A 20766-nucleotide genomic window follows, 5' to 3' on the forward strand; every position below is an offset into this window, starting at 1 on the left:
TGCACACAGCAGCAGCTCAGGGTCAACCATCTATTTGCAATGCTAAGCAGAGTGCAATTAACCCATTAGTCAGTGCAGTTATTCAAAGAATATTCAGAGCAGCTCAAGTACAGATTGTGTCTGCTTTAATGGTAGAAGTAAACCAGGGGCCCTGAACAATTGCTGTCTCTGTGGTGTTAAGGGGAATGGGTTTGCATGAAATGGTTGTACTTTTTACAATTGTATTTGAAAACAATCATAAAAAGTTATAACTTAAAAAGAGGATATTATGCTCTTTGTGCCTCTGCTAGCTCTTCTAGAGTAATCCAGAATTAATCTCATTAATCTGCTCCTCATAGCCCTGTCCTCTACTTTGAATATGTATCTAATTTTCACTTAAGAGAAGCAATAGTTTGAGCCTCAACCATTCTTTGTGGTAAAGCATTCTATGTTCCAAGTCTTTGCAAAAGCATTTAACTTAACTTCCCTCCTCATTCTTTAATGAAATTTTAAACTGAGGACCACTCATCACTGAAGACCCATGAGAAGAAATAGGTTTTCCTTATTCACTCTCAAAACTCATTATAATTTTAAACACCTATATTAAATTCCCTGCATTTTCTGCCCAATTGGAAATAGTCCCAAGATTTCAAGTCTCTCCTCATAAGTATAGTTTCACATCTGGCATCAATCTTGTGAATCAGTCCCTGGTCTGTCCATTTCCACCTCCAACACAAGATTGACAGATGAACCAATGGGGCTGTTATGCACCACAGCCTTGACAAATATTTCTCAGCCTTTGAGGAGGTGATAGCATAACATGAGCATTTAGATGATGTATTAAAGAGTTGCTGGTGTTCAAGGGAATTAATTGTTAGGGGAGATCTGTGAAAGCCAATGACCAGGAAATTATATTGAATAGATTATATAAGTGGCCTGAACAGCTCAGCCTGCCCATGATTCCAACAGATGATCTATTGAAACTTATTTGCTACAGAGAGCATTACTTTGAATGCAACAGTGAAAATCACCTTTTTAGGTGGGTCCATGGGGTTTCATTGGCATCTCATTGGTTGCAGAGGTAATAGATGCATTGGTAATAATCTTCCAAAATTCCCTAGATTCTGGAAGGGTCCCAGTGGGTTGCAAAATAGCTAATGTAACACCTTTATTCAAGAAAGCAGGGAGGTGGAAAGTACAGGTCTGTTAGCCTAATATCTGTCATAGGGAACTTACTAGAATCCATTATTAAGGAGGTCACAACAGAATACTTAGAAAATCATAATTTGATCAGGCAGAGTCAATGTGGGTTTGTGAAAGGGAAATCATGTTTAACTAATTAATTTATTAGAGATTTTTGAAGAAGTAACAAGCAAGGTGGGTAAAGGGGAACGTGTAGATGTGGTGTCCTTGGATTTCAGAAGGCATTTGATAAGGTGCCACATCAAAAGTTGCTACACAAAATAAGATTACATGATGTAGGGGTAAAATATTGGCCTGGGTAAAGGATTGGATGGCTAACAGGAAGCAGAGAATAGGGACAAATGGGTCTTTTTCAGGCTGGCAGGCTGTGACAAGTAGACTGTCACAGGGATCAGTTCTGCGGCCTCAACTATCTACAAGCTACATCAATGATTTGGATGAAGGGATGAAATTTATGGTAGCTAAATTTGCTGTTGACGCTAAGATAGGTAGGGAAGTAAGTAATCAAGAGGAGGTAGAGAATCTGCAAAGGGGTAGAGAATCTGCAAAGGGATAGAGACTGGTCTAGTGATTGGGCAAAAATTTGGCAGGTGGAGCATAATGTAGGAAAATGTGAATTTATCCACTTTGGCAGGAATAGAAAAGCAGTATACTATTTAAATGGAGAGAGACTGTAGAACTCAAGTGTTATAGAGGGATCTGGGTGGCCTGGTACATGAATCACAAGAAGTTAGTATGCAGGTACAACAAGTGATTAGGAAGGCACATGGAATATTAGCATTTATTGCAAGGAGAATGGAATATAAAAGTATGGAAGTTTTACTACAGCTGTACAGGGCCTTGGTGAGACCACATTTGGAATACTGTGTATAGTTCTGGTTTCCTTATTTGGGAAAAAAGATATAATTGTATTAGAAGCAGTTCAGAGAAGGTTCATTTGACTCATTCCTGGAATGTGGGGCTTATCATATGAAGAAAGGTTGGGCAGGTTGAGCCTATACTATTGGAGTTTGAAACATATAATATCCTGAGGGGATTTGATAAGGTAGATACCGGTAGGATATTTCCACTTGTGGTAGAGACCAGAACCAGGGGTCACAGTTTAAGACTAAGAGGTCTACCATTTAAGAGGGAGATGAGAATTTTTTTCTCTCAAAGGATCATTAATATGTGGAATTCTCTTTCCCAGAAAGCAGTGGAGGAGGCTGTGCCATTGAATTTATTCAATCCAGAGTTAGATTTTTGATAGACAAGGGAGTCAAGGCTTATGGGGGGGGCAGATGGCAAAATGGAATTGAGACACAACCAGAGGAACAATGACCTTATTGAATGGTGGAGCAGGCTCAAAGGGCTAAATGGCCTACTCCTCCTCCTAACTCCTATGTTCATTTAAATTACAGCAATTCCAATCCAATCAGGATTGCAGTCAGTCACACTATATGGGTGGGATGTAAAATATTCTACACCTGCCCTTTGAGCACCTTCTGCAATGTGATTGATAATCACAAAGGTGGCAGGGGTCTTGCTCCCAGAAATCCATCTTTGCCCAACTATAGCCAATAGGAGGTGCTCAAAATCAACTACTAATATTCTATCTCTCTATGTGCCACTTGTAACCCTGAGTTCAGTCAAGATCTAGAGTTAATTGGCACAAATTATTTTCTTACAATCTGATGACTTGTAAATGATTTAAGACTGACTCTCATGCAAACAGGTGAAGAAGCATTGCACTACAGAAATCCTTACTTTCTTCACAATGACTGCCCCCTGTCTTTTGCTGTATTTTTTCTGCCAAGATGAATGGGGCAATCAAATTTTAATCAAGTTCAGTTTACTGATGGGTTTTAGAATTTTGCAGCATCCATTTTAATTTTTCATTTGATTTACAAAATCTTTATGTAAGCACTGAGGTCCCCCAGGTTACTACTGGCATCATCAGTAGCCTGTTCACATCGATGCTTATGTGATGGATATCTAATGCTCTATATTAACTCCTATCAACTCTGCTTTCCATTAGGCTTCTGTGCAAGATTGATTACCTCACAGATGGAGTAAATTGCCTGACAGCCCAGTGGAAGCTCATTAGGAATTCTCATCCTCAAGAACAGAGTTCAGAACCAGCCTAACTGAATCTTTGCCCAACATCTGCTTTCAACATCCTTCCTGCATTGACAATTACTTTGACATAAAAAAAAGTGAACAAGAATGAATAAAACAGAGAGAGATTACACCATGACATAACATGTTCAATCATTTCAATAGTTACAGGCTTCATCAGTTTTCCAGGATCATAAATATTTAGCCCAATTCAAAGACATTTGTTAACAAGCAAACATTTGTTTTGAGATGAATGAAATACTGACTGGAGCTGATAGCAACATCTGTGCACCTCAAGAATATTTAACAAACAGAAGATCAACGCAAATATTGAATTGTAACAAAAACTGGAATGTTGTACAGAAAGTGGATCCTTGGTTGTAAATGATTTATTTTGAGCTAAAGCTATTGGTGCAAGCCCTTTCCATATCTATTTTTATAGGTGTTTATATTTTCTATCTCCACCCACCTTTTTGAGGGCTACAGCCTTTGTGGCAGGCCATTTTCAGTTCTCCGCATTGATCTGCCACTGAATTGCAAAATGCCACTAAACAGTTTTGTTCTCCCATTGCAATAATCACAGCAAGGTTTCTTTAATTCATTTTTGCTGGGTACCTTTAAAGCACTTCACGTTAGACTGGAATCACACTTGACCTAAGAAATGAGGTGACATAAAATTTCCTGCAAGTAATGCTTTCTATATTGTCAATCAATCATAGGGTTCATTTATTGAAATGCACATTAATCTTTGTCTCCCTATTGTACCTCATCCAAATGATCATTCTTCATGTGTGAGCTTGGATTATAAATGTTGGTGTGCTATTTCACCATGAGATGAATCACATCAAACACAATCCTATCCTCCCCTGAGGGATAGTACTCTTAAATACAAAGTATATGATAAGTCTGTTCTCGTGGGGTATGAATCAAAGGGCATATTTAAACCAGGGTATTCTGATAAAGCCACACGTTGAGTATGGTGTCCACTCCAGGAGAGATAGCCAAGCTATTGCGCAGAGCATAACAGTCTGATTGTCAGGAGGATTATTAGGAAAAGCATAGAGAAACTTGGACTTTAAAGTTTCAAAGTGTTAATGATTGAGCTTTAAAAAGGAATGAAAGATAATACATGCTATAGAATAGGTAAATTTGGGGCATGAAATATACTGTGACTGTAGAAGAAGGGGGTCACAGGGTTAAGGCCAAAGGCAAATTCTGGCTTAGATTCAAGAAGTTCTTCAAACAAAGAGTGACCAAAACTAATCATATCATCATGCCTACTACTACTAAAACAACAACAACTGTATTTACATAACACCTTTAAAGTAGCAAAAAAATCCCATGGCACTTCACAGAAGCATTATCAAACAAAATTTGACACCGAGTCACGTTGTCACGACTCACTACAGGTAGTGTGTGGTAGTATCAAGCCCCACTGTCCCCCAAACCGTTACAAATATGAAAAAGTTTGATCAACCCACTTAATTATTGAACTTAGGTTAACAGAATACGAGCACCAGGTTTATCAACTTAATAAGTAAATAATTATTCATTGAACAAACAGTCATTAACCAGTGGCAAAAGAAATATGAACTGTTAATTTTTAACTCTATATCCTAAACTCTACCCCTTCTTAAATCCCTATACACACACATACAAGACACATATGACACACAAAACATGGGTTTTAAGGGTAGGATAAAACAATTCAATAGCATCAATTCCTAAGTATAGGATTCGATGGGTTGATTTTGATCGATGTCTTCCAAATTCCTTTCAGTTCTTGTTAATGACATGAGGTGGTCTTCCAGCACTTTCAGTATTTAGTTCACTGGTTGAGCACTTGCTTTTCAGTGTCTCTAATAGTGATTTTCCCCTTTACCTCTTGACAGGGATTTTCAGAGAAAGAGCAGGTTATAGAGATATGAGGAGAAAAAGCCAGCTAGCTATTACTGTAGAATTACTGGAATCCTCCACACACAGGGGAGAGAGGTTTTAGGTCTTGTTCCTTTCAGGCGAGGAGCTACTCTGCTGCACTGCCTATCACACAAAACCTGGTCACCTTGTCAGGAACCAATTAAAACGTTGTTGTCAGGCAGCACCCTTGGTCCAGGACTCCTTTCTGGCACCATCCTGTCTTTCATAACACATTCTAATCCAGGATTGCAACATTGTATATATCTCTCATCCTGTTCCAGTGGACATATCTTTCAACCTGCACCCATTGTAATTTTAATCCTAAATGCATCAGAAGATAAAAAGATATGTTCTTTACAACAGTCCAATAGAAATCAAAAGATATGTTCCTTACAACATAAGGAGGTATTGGGGCAAATGGCCAACATGCTTGGGCAAAGAAATAGGTTTTACCCAGATTCTTCAAAGGAGGAATGAGAGGTGAAGATGTTTAGGGAGTGAATTCCAGAGTTTAGGGCCTGGGCAGTTGAAAATAATATCAACAATGATGGAACAATTAAAATTGGGGATACTGAGGAAGCCAGAATTGGAGCTGTGCCGATATCTCGGAGACTTGTGGGGCTGGAGGAGATTATAGCAATTGGGATTGGGATTGGAAAGGCCAGGCCATGAAGGGATTTGAAAACAAGGATGAGAGTGTTAAAATCAAGGCACTGCTTAACTGGGAGCCAAGAGGAGTGATGAACAAATGGGAGTTGGTGCGATTTAGGACTGGGGCAGGAGAGTTTTGGATGACATCAGGTTAAAGCATAGAACATGGCAGGCCAGCAAGGAAGACATTGGAATAGTCAAGTCTAGAGGTGACAATGACATAGATGAGAATTTCAACAGATGAGCTGAGGCCGGGACAGAGTCGGGTGATATTATGGAGGTGGAAATAAATGGATTTTGTTATGGCAGGAATATGTGTCAGAAACTCATCTTGGGTCATATGAACATATGAACATGTGAATTAGGAGCAGGAGTCAGTCACTCAGCCCCTCGAGCCTGCTCTGCCATTCAATAAGATCATGGCTGATCTGATTGTAACCTTAATCCCATATTCCTGCCTACCCTGACAACTTTTCACCCCCTTGTTAATCAAGAATCTATCTAGCTCTGCCTTAAAAATATTCAAAGATTCTGCTTCCACCACCTTTTGAGGAAGAAAGCTCCATAGACTCACTTCGCTCTGAGGGAAAAAAATTCTCCTCATCTCTGTCTTAAATGAGCGACCCCTTATTTTTTAAACAATGACCACTCGTTCTAGATTTTCCCACAAGAGGAAACACCCTCTACACATCCACCCTGTCAAGATCCCTAAAGATCGTAAATGTTTCAATCAAGTAGTCTTTTACTCTTCTAAATTCCAGTGGATACAAGCCTAACCTGTCCAATCTTTCCTCATAAGACAATCCACCCATTCCTGGTATTTCTAGTAAACCTTCTCTGAATTGCTTCAAACGTATTTACATCTTTCCTTAAATAAGGAGACCAATGCTGTATACAAGACTCCAGATGTGGTCTCACCAGTGCCCTGTACAACTGAAGCATAACCTTCCTACTTTTGGAATCAATTCTCCTTACAATAAACAATAATAGTCTATTAGCTTTCCTAATTACCTGCTGTACATGCATATGAGCATTTTGTGATCCATGCACTCAGATATTCCAATCGCTCTGAATCTCAGAGCTCTGCAATCTCTCACCATTTAGATAATATGCTTCTTTTTTATTCTATCTGCCAAAATGAACATTTTCACATTTGCCCACATTATGCTCCATTTGCCAGATCTTTGCCCACTCACTTAACCCAACTATGTCCCCTTGTAGCCTCCTTATGTCCTCTTCACAATTTACTTTCCTACCTATCTTCATGTCATCAGCAAGTTTAGCAACCATTCCTTTGGTCCCTTCAGCCAAGCCATTTATATAAATTGTAAAAAGTTGAGGCCCCAGCACTTATCCCTGTGGCACACCACTTATCACATCCTGCCAACCAGAAAAAGACCCATTTATGCCAACTTTCTGCTTCCTGTTAGCTAGCCAATCTTCAATCCATGCAATATGTTATCCCCTACACCATAAGTTTTTTTCTTCATTAACCTTTGATGTGGCACTTTATCAAATGCCTTCTGGGACTCTAAGTACAGCACATCCACTGGTTCCCCTTTATCCACAGCACATGTGACTCCTTCAAAGAACTCCAATAAATTAGTTACACATGATTTCCCTTTCACAAAACCATGGGCAGAATTTTCCGAGCCCACTGGTGGCAGGAGTGATAGGTGGCCTGCACTGAAAATATGGTGTGACCTGCTTCATGACGACATGAAGGCAGGTCGCGATCGTCCGCTCAGCCCGCTGGCGGCAGGCTGCATTTCCTGCCATCAGTCAGCGGGGAACTAATTGTAATACATCAGTATATAATTAAAAGGCCACCCTACCGTTACGTCCATCCGTGTCAGTGGGAAAGCACAGTGATGTGTTTACAACAGTACACAGGCAACGTACACTTGGCGGCCATCACTTTGGGGGAACTGAGGTGAGTGAGCAGCAGCGTCCTCCACAGCTTGCCTGTTGTTTACAGGCCTCAGGGGCGCCGAGGGCAGGGGCAACTGAAGCCTGACCCTGGAGGCAACTGCTGGGGGGGAGGGTGTTGGGTGTCCAGGGGCAAATGCTGGCCAGCCTCAGAGGAGGCTGCTGAGGTGGGTGGAAGGGGTGGAGTGTCTGGGGCCAAGTGCTGGCCAGCCTTGGAGGCAACCATTGTCGTTGGGGTGGGGGCTTAAGTGCTGCCCTGGCACTTCATCCTGTGCACAGGCAATCAAGGTGGGGGACACAGTAAGCAAGGGAAGTAGCCACGCATTATGGACACGTGTATAAGCTGACCATGCCTCTGCAACTGAGACAGATCAGGCGCAGCCACAGTGATATGGCTGGGGTCAGGCTCCTAGCCTGCCTGCCTATTCAAGGAATGCGGAGGCACCAAAGGGCCACCAAGCACTCCATACCTTACTCCTGCCACCATCCCCTACCCCCCCTCCACCCCGCACCAGCACAGACTTCAAGTCCGCCACCACTTTATTGAACCGCGTAGCAGTTGGACTGCACACATTGAACAATCTTGTCGCCAATGCTGGCCATGTAGCAGTCACTCCTGGAGGTGCTCACAGCTCCTTGCAATCTCAGCATCCTGGTTTGGACCAGTGTCCCCATGGCACAGGTTGACAGGGCAGCCATGCAGCGCACTCATCTCTGGCCATCCGAGGGGTGGCCAGCACTCTCTGGAAATCATTAAGGGGCGGTCATACAGAGCCAGGAAAGGTGCTAAGTACAGCCATGATAACCACTTCTCTCTCTCTTTCATGCTGCAGGAAGACCACAACAGGATCATGGATCCTGGTGACCTAGCTGTATGCCTGATGGCCCACAGAGACCGTAGAAGCATGAGGAGACAGCGACTGAGATTCCTGGCCGTGCAAAGACAGGAGCAGCAACCTCATGAAGAAGAGGCAGCAGGGACTCCCGCACACACTGTCCAGGAGCAACAGTGAGCTGTGGCTGGTTGGCGCCTAACGACACCCAGGGCCTATAGACGCCACCTGCCATTCCTGCAGATGACTGAGAACCAGTGTCTCTGACGACTGCACATGTCTTGGGACCTGGTGACTCACATCAGCCACTTACTGCAGGACTTGGCACCAAACGGACGTGGAGGACAAGTGACCATGATGGTCAATTTCTATGCCAGTGGCTCCTGTCAGGTCTCCACAGGTGACCTCTGTGGGATTTCACAAGCTGCCACCCACAAATGCATCCATGAGGTCACAGATGCCATCTTTTCCATGGCTCACAACTTTGTACATTTCGCCTGGGACTAGGACAGCCAGGATGCTAGGGCCATTGGATTCGCCCTGATCTCGGGATTCCCACAGAGTATGATTGACTGCACTCATGTGGCGCTCAGGTCTCCATCGCTATGCTCAGTGGACTTCATCAACTTCCGCTCACTAAACATGCAGCTGATATACGACCACCAGAAATGCATCCTGCAGGTATGGGCACGGTTTCCAGGGGATGTGCACGATGCCTGAGTTGCTTGTAGATCCCTGCAGTCTTCCAGGGTCCATAGGGGCTGCAGGGTTGTGAGTGTGTGAGTTGAGAGTGATGAGAAGAGTGACTTACCCTGGAGGAACAGAGATCTTTCATCCTCTTGTGGCACTGGGTGGCTGTCCTCTTCTGAAGGGTGTTTGTGCTGACCACCACTGCCACTACCTCCCAAGCTGGGTTGGTGATGTTTCTACCCATCCTGCAGCAAGAGCGGGGGTACCGGACATCCCAGCGGGCCTCCACGGCATCCAACAGTTGATCAAGGGACCTGTTGTTTAAGCATGGGACTGCAGTCTTTTTTCCTTTGCTGACCGTGTCTCATGGGCAGCGGTGGTGAGTTGGTAGTGATGAGCGCTGTGCTGGCGGCTGCCTTTTAAACATGGTGACCAGCATGATGCAATGACTGGGTGATGGCAGGACGGCGAATGAGAGCCTGCCTGCCATGGAAACGGCGTGTTTCTTGGGAATGCATAAAAAATGAGGCGGGTTTGGGACAATACGGTGCAAAAATCCACTATATTGCCATGATCACTAGAGAAAAAGTACTGGGAAATCTAATGGGACTGAAGCCAAGTTGATGTCCTGCATCCCAGGGTATTAAAAGAGGTGGCAGCAGAGATAGTGGATGTATTGGTTGTAATCTTTCAAAATTCCCTAGATCCTGGAAAGGTGCCAGCGGATTGGAAAGACACAGATGTAGTACCCCTATTCAAGAAAGGAAAAAGACAAGAAGCAGGAAACTATAGGTCAGTTAGCTTAACATCAGTCATTGGGAAATGCTAGAATCCATTATTAAGGAGGTAGTAGCAGGACGTTTAATAAAGCATAATTATACCCTTAATGTCACCATTAGCACATTTCTTAGCTAATATCACCACCATTAACACCCCTTTGTCCTTTTGTCTATGACACCTTTGGCAATCTCTTCTTTGCCTCCACCTATCACTGGCCCTCTATCCAGCTCTACCTGTCCCACCCCCCTCAACCAGTTTATATTTCACCTCATTTCTATTTTTCCTCAGTTCTGATGGAGAGTCATACAGACTCGAAATGTTAACTGTGTTCGTCTCCACAGATGCTGTCAGACCTGCTGAGTTTTTCCAGCTATTTTTATTTTTGTTAGAGTCAATAGGGTTTTATGAATGGGAAATTGTGTTTGACAATTTTATTAGAGTTCTTTGAGGATGTAGCAAGCAGGGTGGATAAAGGGAACCAGTAGATATAGTGTATTTGACTTTCCAAAGGCATTCAATAAGATGCCACATAAAAGGTTACTGCACAACATAAGAGTTCATGGTGTTAGGGTGATATGTTAGCCTGGCTAGACAATTGGCTAACCAACAGGAAACAGGCAGCTGGAATAATTGGGTCATTTTTAGGTTAGCAAACTGTAACTAATGGAGTGCCAGAAGGATTCACTCAACTATTTATGAGCTATATTAATGACTGGGATGAAGGGACTGAATATGTAGCCAAATTTGCTGACAATACCAAGATGAGTAGGGAAATCAAGTTGTGAGGAGGATACAAAGTATCTACAAAGGGATATAGAGAGGTTAAGTGAGTGGGTAAAAATTTGGCAGATGGATTATTATGTGTGAGTTTGTCCACTTTGACAGGAAGAATATAAAAACAGACTATTACTTAAATGGAGAAAGACTACAAACAGAGGGTTCTGGATATCTTTCACAAAAAGTTAACATACAGGTACAACAAGTATTTAGGACGGCAAATGGAATGTTGGCCTTTATTGCAAGAGGGCTGGAGTATAAAAGTCAGGAAGACTTGTTACAATTGTATAGGGCAGTGGTTAGATTGCACAGAGAATACTGTACAGTTTTGGTCTCCTTATTTAAGGAGGGGAATACTTGCATTGGAAACAGTTCAGAGAATATTTACAAGGCTAATTCCTGGGGTGAAGGTGCTGTCTTATGGGGGAAGGTTGAGCAGGTTGGGCCTATACACACGGAGTTTAGAAGAATGAGAGGTGATCTTATTGAAACATAGATTCTGAGCAGGCTTGTCAGGTTGGATGGCAACAGGATGTTTTCCCTCTTTGGAGAATCTAGAACAAGGAAGTCCGGTTTCAAAATAAAGGGTCTTCCACTTAAGATGGAGATAAGGAGGAATTTCTTCTCTCAGAGGGTTGTTAACCTTTGGAATTCTCCACCCTAGAGAGCAGTTGAGGCTAGTTCATTGAATATATTCAAGGCTGAGTTAGACAGATTCTTGAATTACTCGGGAATCAAGGGTTAAGTTGTGGTGAGGGTGGGGGAGCAGGCAGGAAAGTGGAGTTAAGACTAAATCAGATCAGCTATGATCTTATTGAAAGGCAGAGCAGGCTTGAGGGGCTGAGTGACCTACTCCTGCTTCTGTTTCTTATCATCTTATGATCAGTGAGTTGGCCTTAGAGACTGGAATAAGGTCCAGTGGGATTCTTGCATCTGATGGTTGTGGCTGTCCCCCTACACCACACGCGAACACCCACCCGCTCCCCCCAACTTTTACATTGCAAAGAGTAGGTGGGGCTCTTTAGCTTAGGTTTAGCTCACCTAGGAGAGTATGCTCCAAAGATAAAAGCTGTGTGGAAGGCACCAGGAAACAATCTCAGTTTTAGGACACCGAGTAAGTGGCTGAGGAGTCTTATGTCTGAGACTTGAGTTCAGACCTGCCCTCGAACAGAACACAACAGATGCATGGCACATATAAGCCAGTTAGAAATGTTCAAATCCCAAATTTCAAAATAAAAATCAGTTATACAGCACCAATAATACTGGAGTTCCACTTTAAGATATACAGAGCCAATTCGGACACGTTTTACAGATACCCCTCATTCCCAAGTTTCACTAGCTTTTCTTTTTGGGATTGATACACCATAAACTAGCATAAAGATACAATGATTGTCAATTTGAAATTGTGGAAATATTAGAAGCTGGAAGGGTTTCCTCCCATTGCAAATATTGCTTCACTACCTTGTTTTTGCAGTATACCGAATGTACTTGAGAACACAGACTGCATTCATTTTTTCCAGTCAGAGACTGCAAGCTGAAAGTGCTAAATTACGATGGTTATTGTGATTCAATTATGCAGTTTCAATGTTCCAGATATAAAAATGCCTCAACAGTTCCTGCAGTTTTACATTTGATTCCCAGTAGATGAACTCTATAGCAGGTCATCAAAACTTGAACCCAGGGTGCCTAAAATACAGTTTGTGGAACACATGTGGCCCGTGTGCCCTAAAGCTCTGGCCCATGTGGCCTTCCATCTCAGTTCTGGTTCCACTTTTCACTTGCTGGTTCATCCTGTTTGAGTTTTGTGGGCTGCCAGGTTTAGAAAGGGCCCGTCTCTTAGCGCTATTGCTTCATTTATGGTTGAAACCTAAATCAGAACACCAGGACCTGTTGCTACCAGCAACCCGAGATCTATGCAAATTAATGTGAACATGGACTTGTGATGGGTGACTCTGTGGTGAAAACCTAAATGACCGACAGACACAAACAGCTAATATAGTTCCTGCCTTGCACCAGAGGACTAGAATTAGAATTCCAGCTGTACTGAATCTAAGAACAAAGGAGCTTGGACCCTGGTCTTTACTAATATTCACTCTTAGTTGCTTCTGTTGCCAAACACAGCACCAGGTGATGGAGGAAAGAAGCACCCATTTACATCCAGCGATTTCCGGTGAATAAATCAAAAGCTTTAGTGCTGCCCTGATCGTATCTACCATATTATATCAGTTTGGGATGATTGACCAAATCTAGTGGTATAGGAAGGGTGGAAGGATTGGTGGAGATCAGTTAAAAATACTCTTGTGATTGTCAAACATGTTCCTTCAGTTATTCAGAAATTTATTCATACCATCCAGTTTATACTTACACACAATTTTATATACACAGATACAGTATTGTATTTCAGAGTCATTCAAGCCTTCAACCTCGTAATGTGGAGTCATTCATTAAAAACAATGTTCCTTTGAGAGACCATTTGTTTTTGCTTCCAGGAAGTGACCTTACATGTATAACAAGACCAATGTAATTTTGCAGCATTATCGCAACCGCTGCTCCCATTTGTCCTCACTTGGAAACACATGTTATTGGAGAGAGCCTACCAGTGCACAGGATAATGGCTGGGAAATCGCTTGGAGCTGCTCCCCCTTTGCTGGCATTACATCACCAGGAGTGTGGCGAAGCAAGAGGAACTTTAAGGAATTTTCTGGCCAATCATTTTAGGAGGCCAGAATGATCCAAGAGTTAAAAGACCTGCATTTTTAAAAATTATTTATTTGTTCATGGGATGCAGGCATTGCTGACGAGGCCAGAATTTATTGCCCACCCCTAACTGCCCTTAAGAAGGTGCTGGTGAGTTGCCTTCTTGATCCGTTGCAGTCCATATGGTGTAGGTACACAGTGCTGTTAGGAAGGGAACCTTATATAGCCTTTTACTATGTCCTTAGTCTCTCAAAGCATCTTACATACAATGAACTATTTTTAAATGTAGAAGCCCCTGTTACATAACCTAAAGTGGGAGGAAAAAAGGATAGAAATTGGGATGGAAGGTGGGATAAAAAGGAGATAAAACCATGGATAAATGAATAAAAATAAAAATAAGTGGATAACAAAAATAAAAATGAATGTAGAAAAAAGGGGATTAAAAAAGGTGATGACAGGATGTTGTCAACAAATAGGATTCAAGGTCATTAGAAAGGCACCATAGAACTACAATGGATAGGTGAGCTAGATGGGCCCAAGGTCTTCTGCTTGAAACTGTCACTATATTACAATTCAGTTAATGCAGGCAAATTGAATAGCTGTGATAGAAAGCATTTTTTATTTTACAATTTTTATGAATTTAGAGGCACAGTCTTCATCAAGAAGTGTTTGGCAAGCATTTCCTTATTTGTGGAGGTCTAGGAGCCAGAATAGTCGCTCAGCATTTTCATAACTCCACCTGCAAGTGACACAAAACATTTCAACATGATTTACGTTACTGCATATGTGTTTATCAACAAGTAAGAAAAGTTTGCTAATCATATTTTCATCGATAACATGCCAGATCACAAGAAAGAACTTGTATTTTTAAACAGCATCCTGTAATCATGTCCCTCAGAATTTCCCAAAGACTTCATATTTATTGAATTACTTTGAAGTGCAGTAACTGTTGTCAAATGGACAAATGTAGCAGTCATCTTGGACACAGTAAGATCCCACAATAAGATGAATGGGAGCTCTACGGGTAATGTTGCTTGCCAGATAATTGTTGGTCGTGACTTTGGAAAAGCCCTGTACTCTTCTTCAAATAATACTAAGATCCTTAACTTCCACTTGTACCAGAAACATAAAGATGAAGCCATCCTTTAACATCTTGCCTGAAGGATCTTTGGCAATATAAACTCCTTCAGTACTTCAATGCATCAGCTTAGATTGTATGCTGAAGGTCTGAGGTGGGGCTTGAACTTTCTGACTCAAACGATAGTGAACAAAATTGACAAAGAAAAATATTGGTAAGGAAACCTGGATGATCCATTCTCATTCATCCATCCAAAAAGAACTTGTAGGCTATTCCTAGTACACGAGCCAAATGTTTAGAAAATCATTTTATAGTTTTCACTTTCACCACCATACCAGTTGTGATGATGACTCTGTGTGAAGAGTTTCCTGGTAAATTAGTTTTTTGTTAGCTTTAACTTGTGTCCCTTGCCTTAATGTTATCAGTTAGTTTGAAGTGTTGTTCCAGGTTACTTGTTCTATACCCTTTACTCTTCACACAGAGTCATCATCACAACTGTTATGGTGGTGAAAGTGAAAACTATAAAATGATTTTCTAAACATTTGGCTGGTGTACTAGGAATAGCTTACAAGGTCTTTTTGGATGGATGAATGAGAATGGACCATTCAGGTTTCCTTACCAATATTTTTCTATATGACTACACTTCATTGGCTGTAAAGTGTTTTGGAATGCCCTAAGTTCATGAAAGACATTATAAAAATGCAAATGTTTTCCTTTCTGATAAGGTCGCCTCTCAGCCACCTTCGTTTAAGCCTGAATTATTTGCATTGCTGCTGCAGTTTGACTATATTTCCTGTGGATGGCAATATTACACAGAAAAGATGCTAGAATTCTTCTAACATCTGTGTAATAGTGCTTTAAATATCAGTGTTTTCATTCATGTCACTGACTTTTCTTAGCTTTTTAAACGTTTCAGTGTATTATTAAACTACTGAATTAAGAAACTGTGGTAATCTGAGGTGCAATATACTTTAAGAGAATGTGAGTGGCTGACCATGTGACTGTATTACCCAATTGCTGTGTAAACGGGCTACAATGTTAATCATGGTTTAGAATAGAGTCTGGTTTGAGAAACACACATTTATTAGTGCTCTGCTGCTTGTGTTAATAAACAGCATGTGCTTCATCTTACATTGCTTTCTGTGTCTGCAGTATCCTGTTTGCCAACTCACTCACCAGTAGATAGGTGTGCAACCATATTCGCTGAGCCAAGTGACCCAACAGAAGGAACATAACAACTGGCGACGAAGAAAAACGCGACCGGTCGACGACACCAAAGAAAGGCCCGAAAATTCAACAGAAGTGAATCAGCCTTACCTTGCAAGGTGATTGTGAGTGCAGCCTTCATCATAGTGGTCGAAGTTATCTCCCTCCAGCATGCTATAATTTGGCTGTATTGAACCATTTGATCAGACCACCGATGACTGGTCACATTTTATTGAACGCCTCGCATTCTTCTTTTTGGCCAACGACATTTCGGGAGAGGAGAAGAGGCGACCAATCCTCTTATGGACATGTGGCAGTAAAACATACGGCCTAATTCGTAGTCTAACAGCACCCAACGCCCCAGATTCCAAGAGCTTTGATGTGTTGGTAAGTCTTGTGGCAAGCCACTTTTAGCCGAAACCCTTGGTAACAACACAGTGTTTTAAATTTAATTCAAGATGCTGCATCCCTGGAGAGACAGTCGCATGCTATGTAGCAGCCTTAAAACAACTGAGAGAGCACTGTGAGTTCAGAGCGTCGATTAGTGACATGTTAAGAGACCAATTAGTATGTGGGATTAATGAAGATGCCATTCAAAAAAGGCTGTTGTCAGAAACGAATTTAGACTTCAGCAAGACGCTGGAGTTGGCACTTACAATGGAGACGCAGTCAGGGGTTCAAAAGTAATCAAGGGAGCACAAAATGGCGCTGTTCATCATGTCGGGAGAGGAGTACCGGTTAGAAATGGCGCAGAAGTGCAGGGCTCCGTGGAAAGGTGGGAAACAGCCACCATTAACAGACCAGCAAAAAGCAATAGTTTAACGGAGAAAATCCACAATAATAACAGCGCAAATAGAACCAGGCAGCTTTACAGCGAACGACAATTTAAAAGAATCGAGTGTTTCTACTGCCATTATAATGGGCACATTAAGCGATATTGTAAAGAGAGATTAAGACAAAACTTTAAGCAGAAAGGTAGAATTCGTGAAATCCACATAATAGAGGAACCAGAAGCAACAGAGTCAGATTTTTTCTCTCTACACAACTTAAAAATGGGTATAACAGAGCCAATCTACGTGACAGTGAAAGTCAATGGAAACCCATCCAAATGAAGATGGATACACGGGCATCCATGACAGTTATAGGGGAACATACATTCAAATACCTGAATGGAGGAGACTACTCACTAAATCTGAAAAATTCAGATGCTAAATTAAAGACATACTGGTGAAGACATACAAGTAAGAGGTATATTCAAGGTTCCAGTAGTACAGTTAGGAAATCAATCCGATCAATCCGTTAATTTACTCCTGATAGTGATAGCGGTGGGGGGGTGGGGGGGGGGGGGACCAAGATTTTTCCACTCCAAATGAAAGATCTGCAAGAATTATTACGGAAATATGCCTCTGTCTTCAGGGAAGAGCTTGGGAAAATTCAGAAGCTGCAAGCTAAATTCTACATGCATCTTGGGGCAACCCCGAGAGTCTTGAAGGCGAGGGCCAGTCCCCTGTGCATAATGAGAAAAAGTTGATGTTGCATTAGACAGGCTGGAAATGTTGGGAGTCTTATAACCTTTACAATTTTCTGAATGGGCAGCGTCCATAGTTCCAGTACTAAAGCCTGACCAGAGTGTGCGAATATGCGGGGACTACAAGTTGACCATTAACAAAGTGGCCAGACTTGACAGGCACGCTATACCAAAAATTGATGAATTGTACTCTAAGCTGGCAGGGGGAACTGTATATACGAAACTCGACGTGAGCCACGCTTACCAGCAAGTTGAGCTAGAAAAGGCCTCTCAGGATTTTCGACTATCAACACACATAGGCGGTTATACCAACGTACCAGGTTACCCTTCAGAATCTCATCGGCTTGTGTCATTTTCCAACAGACAATGGAAAATTTACTTCAAGGATTTCCTCATGTTGTGGTTTATCTCAATGATGTCCCTAGTAACAGGACTAACTGATGAAGAATATCTGGCTAACCTGGAAGAGGTGTTGAAGCATTCCTCACAAGCTGGAGTACGTTTGAAAAGAGAAAAATCTATCTTCCAAGCAAAAGGAGTGGTTTGCCTGGGTCATAGGGTCGACTCGTGGGGCCTTCACCCAGTAAAAATAAAAGTCGAGAACTGTTCGTGAGGTGCCAGCACCGAAAAACATCTAGAAGTCAAGTCTTTCTTAGGAATGATTAACTATTGTGGCCGTTTTCTCCCAAATTTGTCAACAATACTGGCTCCATGATACAGTTTACTCAAGAAAAACCACAGGTGGACTTGGCAAGCTCCACATCAGCAGGTTTTTACGGCAGTAAAACAGTTGCTACATTCATCATTCCTGTTGGTACATTTCAACCCGAAGAAAGAGTTGATTTTGACCTGTGATCCCCTTACAGAGTAGGGGCAGTACTCTCCCACCGCATGGCTGATGGCTCTGAATGGCCCAGTGGTTAGGTCTCAAGAACACTCAGTGTTGCAGAACAAAGATACTCACAAATAGAGAAGGAAGGCTTATCTATTATATTTGTCATTAAGTAGTTCCACCAATACATCCATGGTCACCACTTCACCATTGTATCCAATCACAAGCCACTACTAGGCTTGTTTGCAAAAGATAAAGCAATACCCCCAATTGCCTCTGCACACATCCAAAGGTGGGCACTGATTCCAGCTGCTTGCAAATATACTTTTATCCACCAGCCAGGAAGCCAGATTGCAAATACTGACATGCTGAGCCGATTACCTCTAAAAGACAGTAATGTGAACATCCCAATTCCTCAAGAACTTGTCTGATATTAAACTTTCTGGATTCGTCACCAGTACATGCCAAACAAATAAGGGAGTGGACAGACAGCAATCCAGTTTTGTCTCACGTAAGGGAACAAGTCTTACAGGTATGGTCTAACGAGCCAAAGTCAGATGAAATTAAGCCCTATTTTAATAAGAGATACAAGCTCACCTGCCAAGATGGCATCTTGCTGTGGGGAGCGAGAGTCATTGTGCCTCTGAGAGGAAGACAACCATTATTGATGGAATTGCATTGTGTTCACACTGGCCTCTCTAGAATGTTGGCGTGCAGCTACTTATGGTCACCTGGGATGGATACAGGAAACAAAAACTTAGTCAAGAGCTGCATATAGTGCCAACAGGTGCAGAAACTGCCTACTTTAGCTCCACTGCATCCCTGGGAATGGCCAGGAAGGCCAGGGGTCTGCCTCCACATTGACTATGTGGGACCTTATTTGGGCACAATGTTCCTCTTGATTATAAACGCTCACTCGAAGTGGATGGAGGTATATGAGGTGAGATAACCCACATCTGCTGCCACCATAAACAGATTGCATCAGAGTTTTGCAATACTTGGGTTACCAGAGATAATAGTGTCTGATAATGGAATGGCATTCACAGCAGGGAGTTCCAAAGATTTACAAGTCTCAATGGCATTACACATGTTAAGACCTCACCACACTACCCTGCTTCCAATGGTATGGCTGAGAGAGCAGTCCAGGCCTGAAAAAATAGGATGGAGACTATTGCAACTAGATTATCATGGTTCCTACTCAGCTATAGGGCTACGTCACAAATGACCACCAGTATTCCCCCCGCAGGATTATTGATGAAGAGACATTTCAGGGCATGTTTGAGTCTCATAAGGTCGAATTTAGGGGGGGGTGGGGGGAGTGGGTGGAGAGAAATCAGGAGGCCAAGAAAAATTGACATGATACCACAGCTGTGAAAGAAACTTCACAGTTGGAGACACAGCTTTTGCAAATAACTTTGGAGATGGGCCCAAATGGCTATCAGGTGAAGTTACTGCTGTGACAGGGCCCCTTTCCTTTCACATATCGGTTGAAGGTTGGATAATTAGGAGACACGTAGACCACCTCAGGCAAAGAGAAACAGATCTACAAGAAAAGACGCGCCAAGCATTCCCGTTGGAGACTACACCACACGTGGAAGGAACTCCACTTGGTTTTGAAGTGCCTGTAGGATTTGTTGAGCCTGAGAGAGTTGAGGAGACAAACTTACAGGTTCCTACTGGAGAGCCTAGTGGAGAGATGACTCCTGAAGGGGAGACCTCAGATAAACCATCTGAAGTCATAAAAGTACAATGTGCGACATGTTTGAAAAAGCCTCCAGAGAGACTGAATTTGTAAATTGTTTATTTATGTAAATAGCTGATATATTGTAAAGATTGTAACTTGTACTTTTGAGTAAAGGGGGAGGGGTGTGGTCATCTGAGGTGCAATGCACCTTTAAGAGAATGTGAGCAGATTGACCATGCGACTGTATTACTCAATTACTGTGTAGCGCGGGCTATAATGTTAATCAGTAGTTTAGAATGGGGTCTGGTTTGAGAAGCACACATTGTGTTAGTGCTCTGTGATTTGTGTTAATAAACAGCATGTGCTTCATCTTATATTGGTCTCTGTGTCTGCCAACTCATCCACCGGTAGATAACGTGCAACAATGTTCGCTGAGCAAAGCTACCCTATAGAAGGAATATAACGGAGACATTTTCCTGATTTTCGCACAAGGTAATCATTTGCATCACAATTTCATTTCACCAAAGATAGGAAGCAGCACTTCCTGGTTTTGATTTTTGTTTTGCAACCATTCTCCAGATAATATGACTTGATGTAACGTAAACAAAGTGAACCTGAATGTCCAGCCAGCAGGAGTAGGACTGCTCCTCCCGTTACCACCTTTTAGAACCTGATTGCACCAATGCCACCCCCACCCAATCATCACCACCCCAACCCAACCACTTATACCTGGCCCTTCCTGCTCTTGTCCTGACCCCATGACACCCAAGCTCATGACTCTTGAGCCAGGATCCCATCTTTCATCGAAGGGACGGATTTTGAGAACTTTTTTAAAGGTGATGGGAGAGGTGAAAAAGCAGCTAAGGCTCAGGAAGGTGATTCCAG

The sequence above is a fragment of the Carcharodon carcharias genome, chromosome 15, assembly GCF_017639515.1.
Source record: "Carcharodon carcharias isolate sCarCar2 chromosome 15, sCarCar2.pri, whole genome shotgun sequence".
NCBI lineage: Eukaryota > Metazoa > Chordata > Chondrichthyes > Lamniformes > Lamnidae > Carcharodon > Carcharodon carcharias.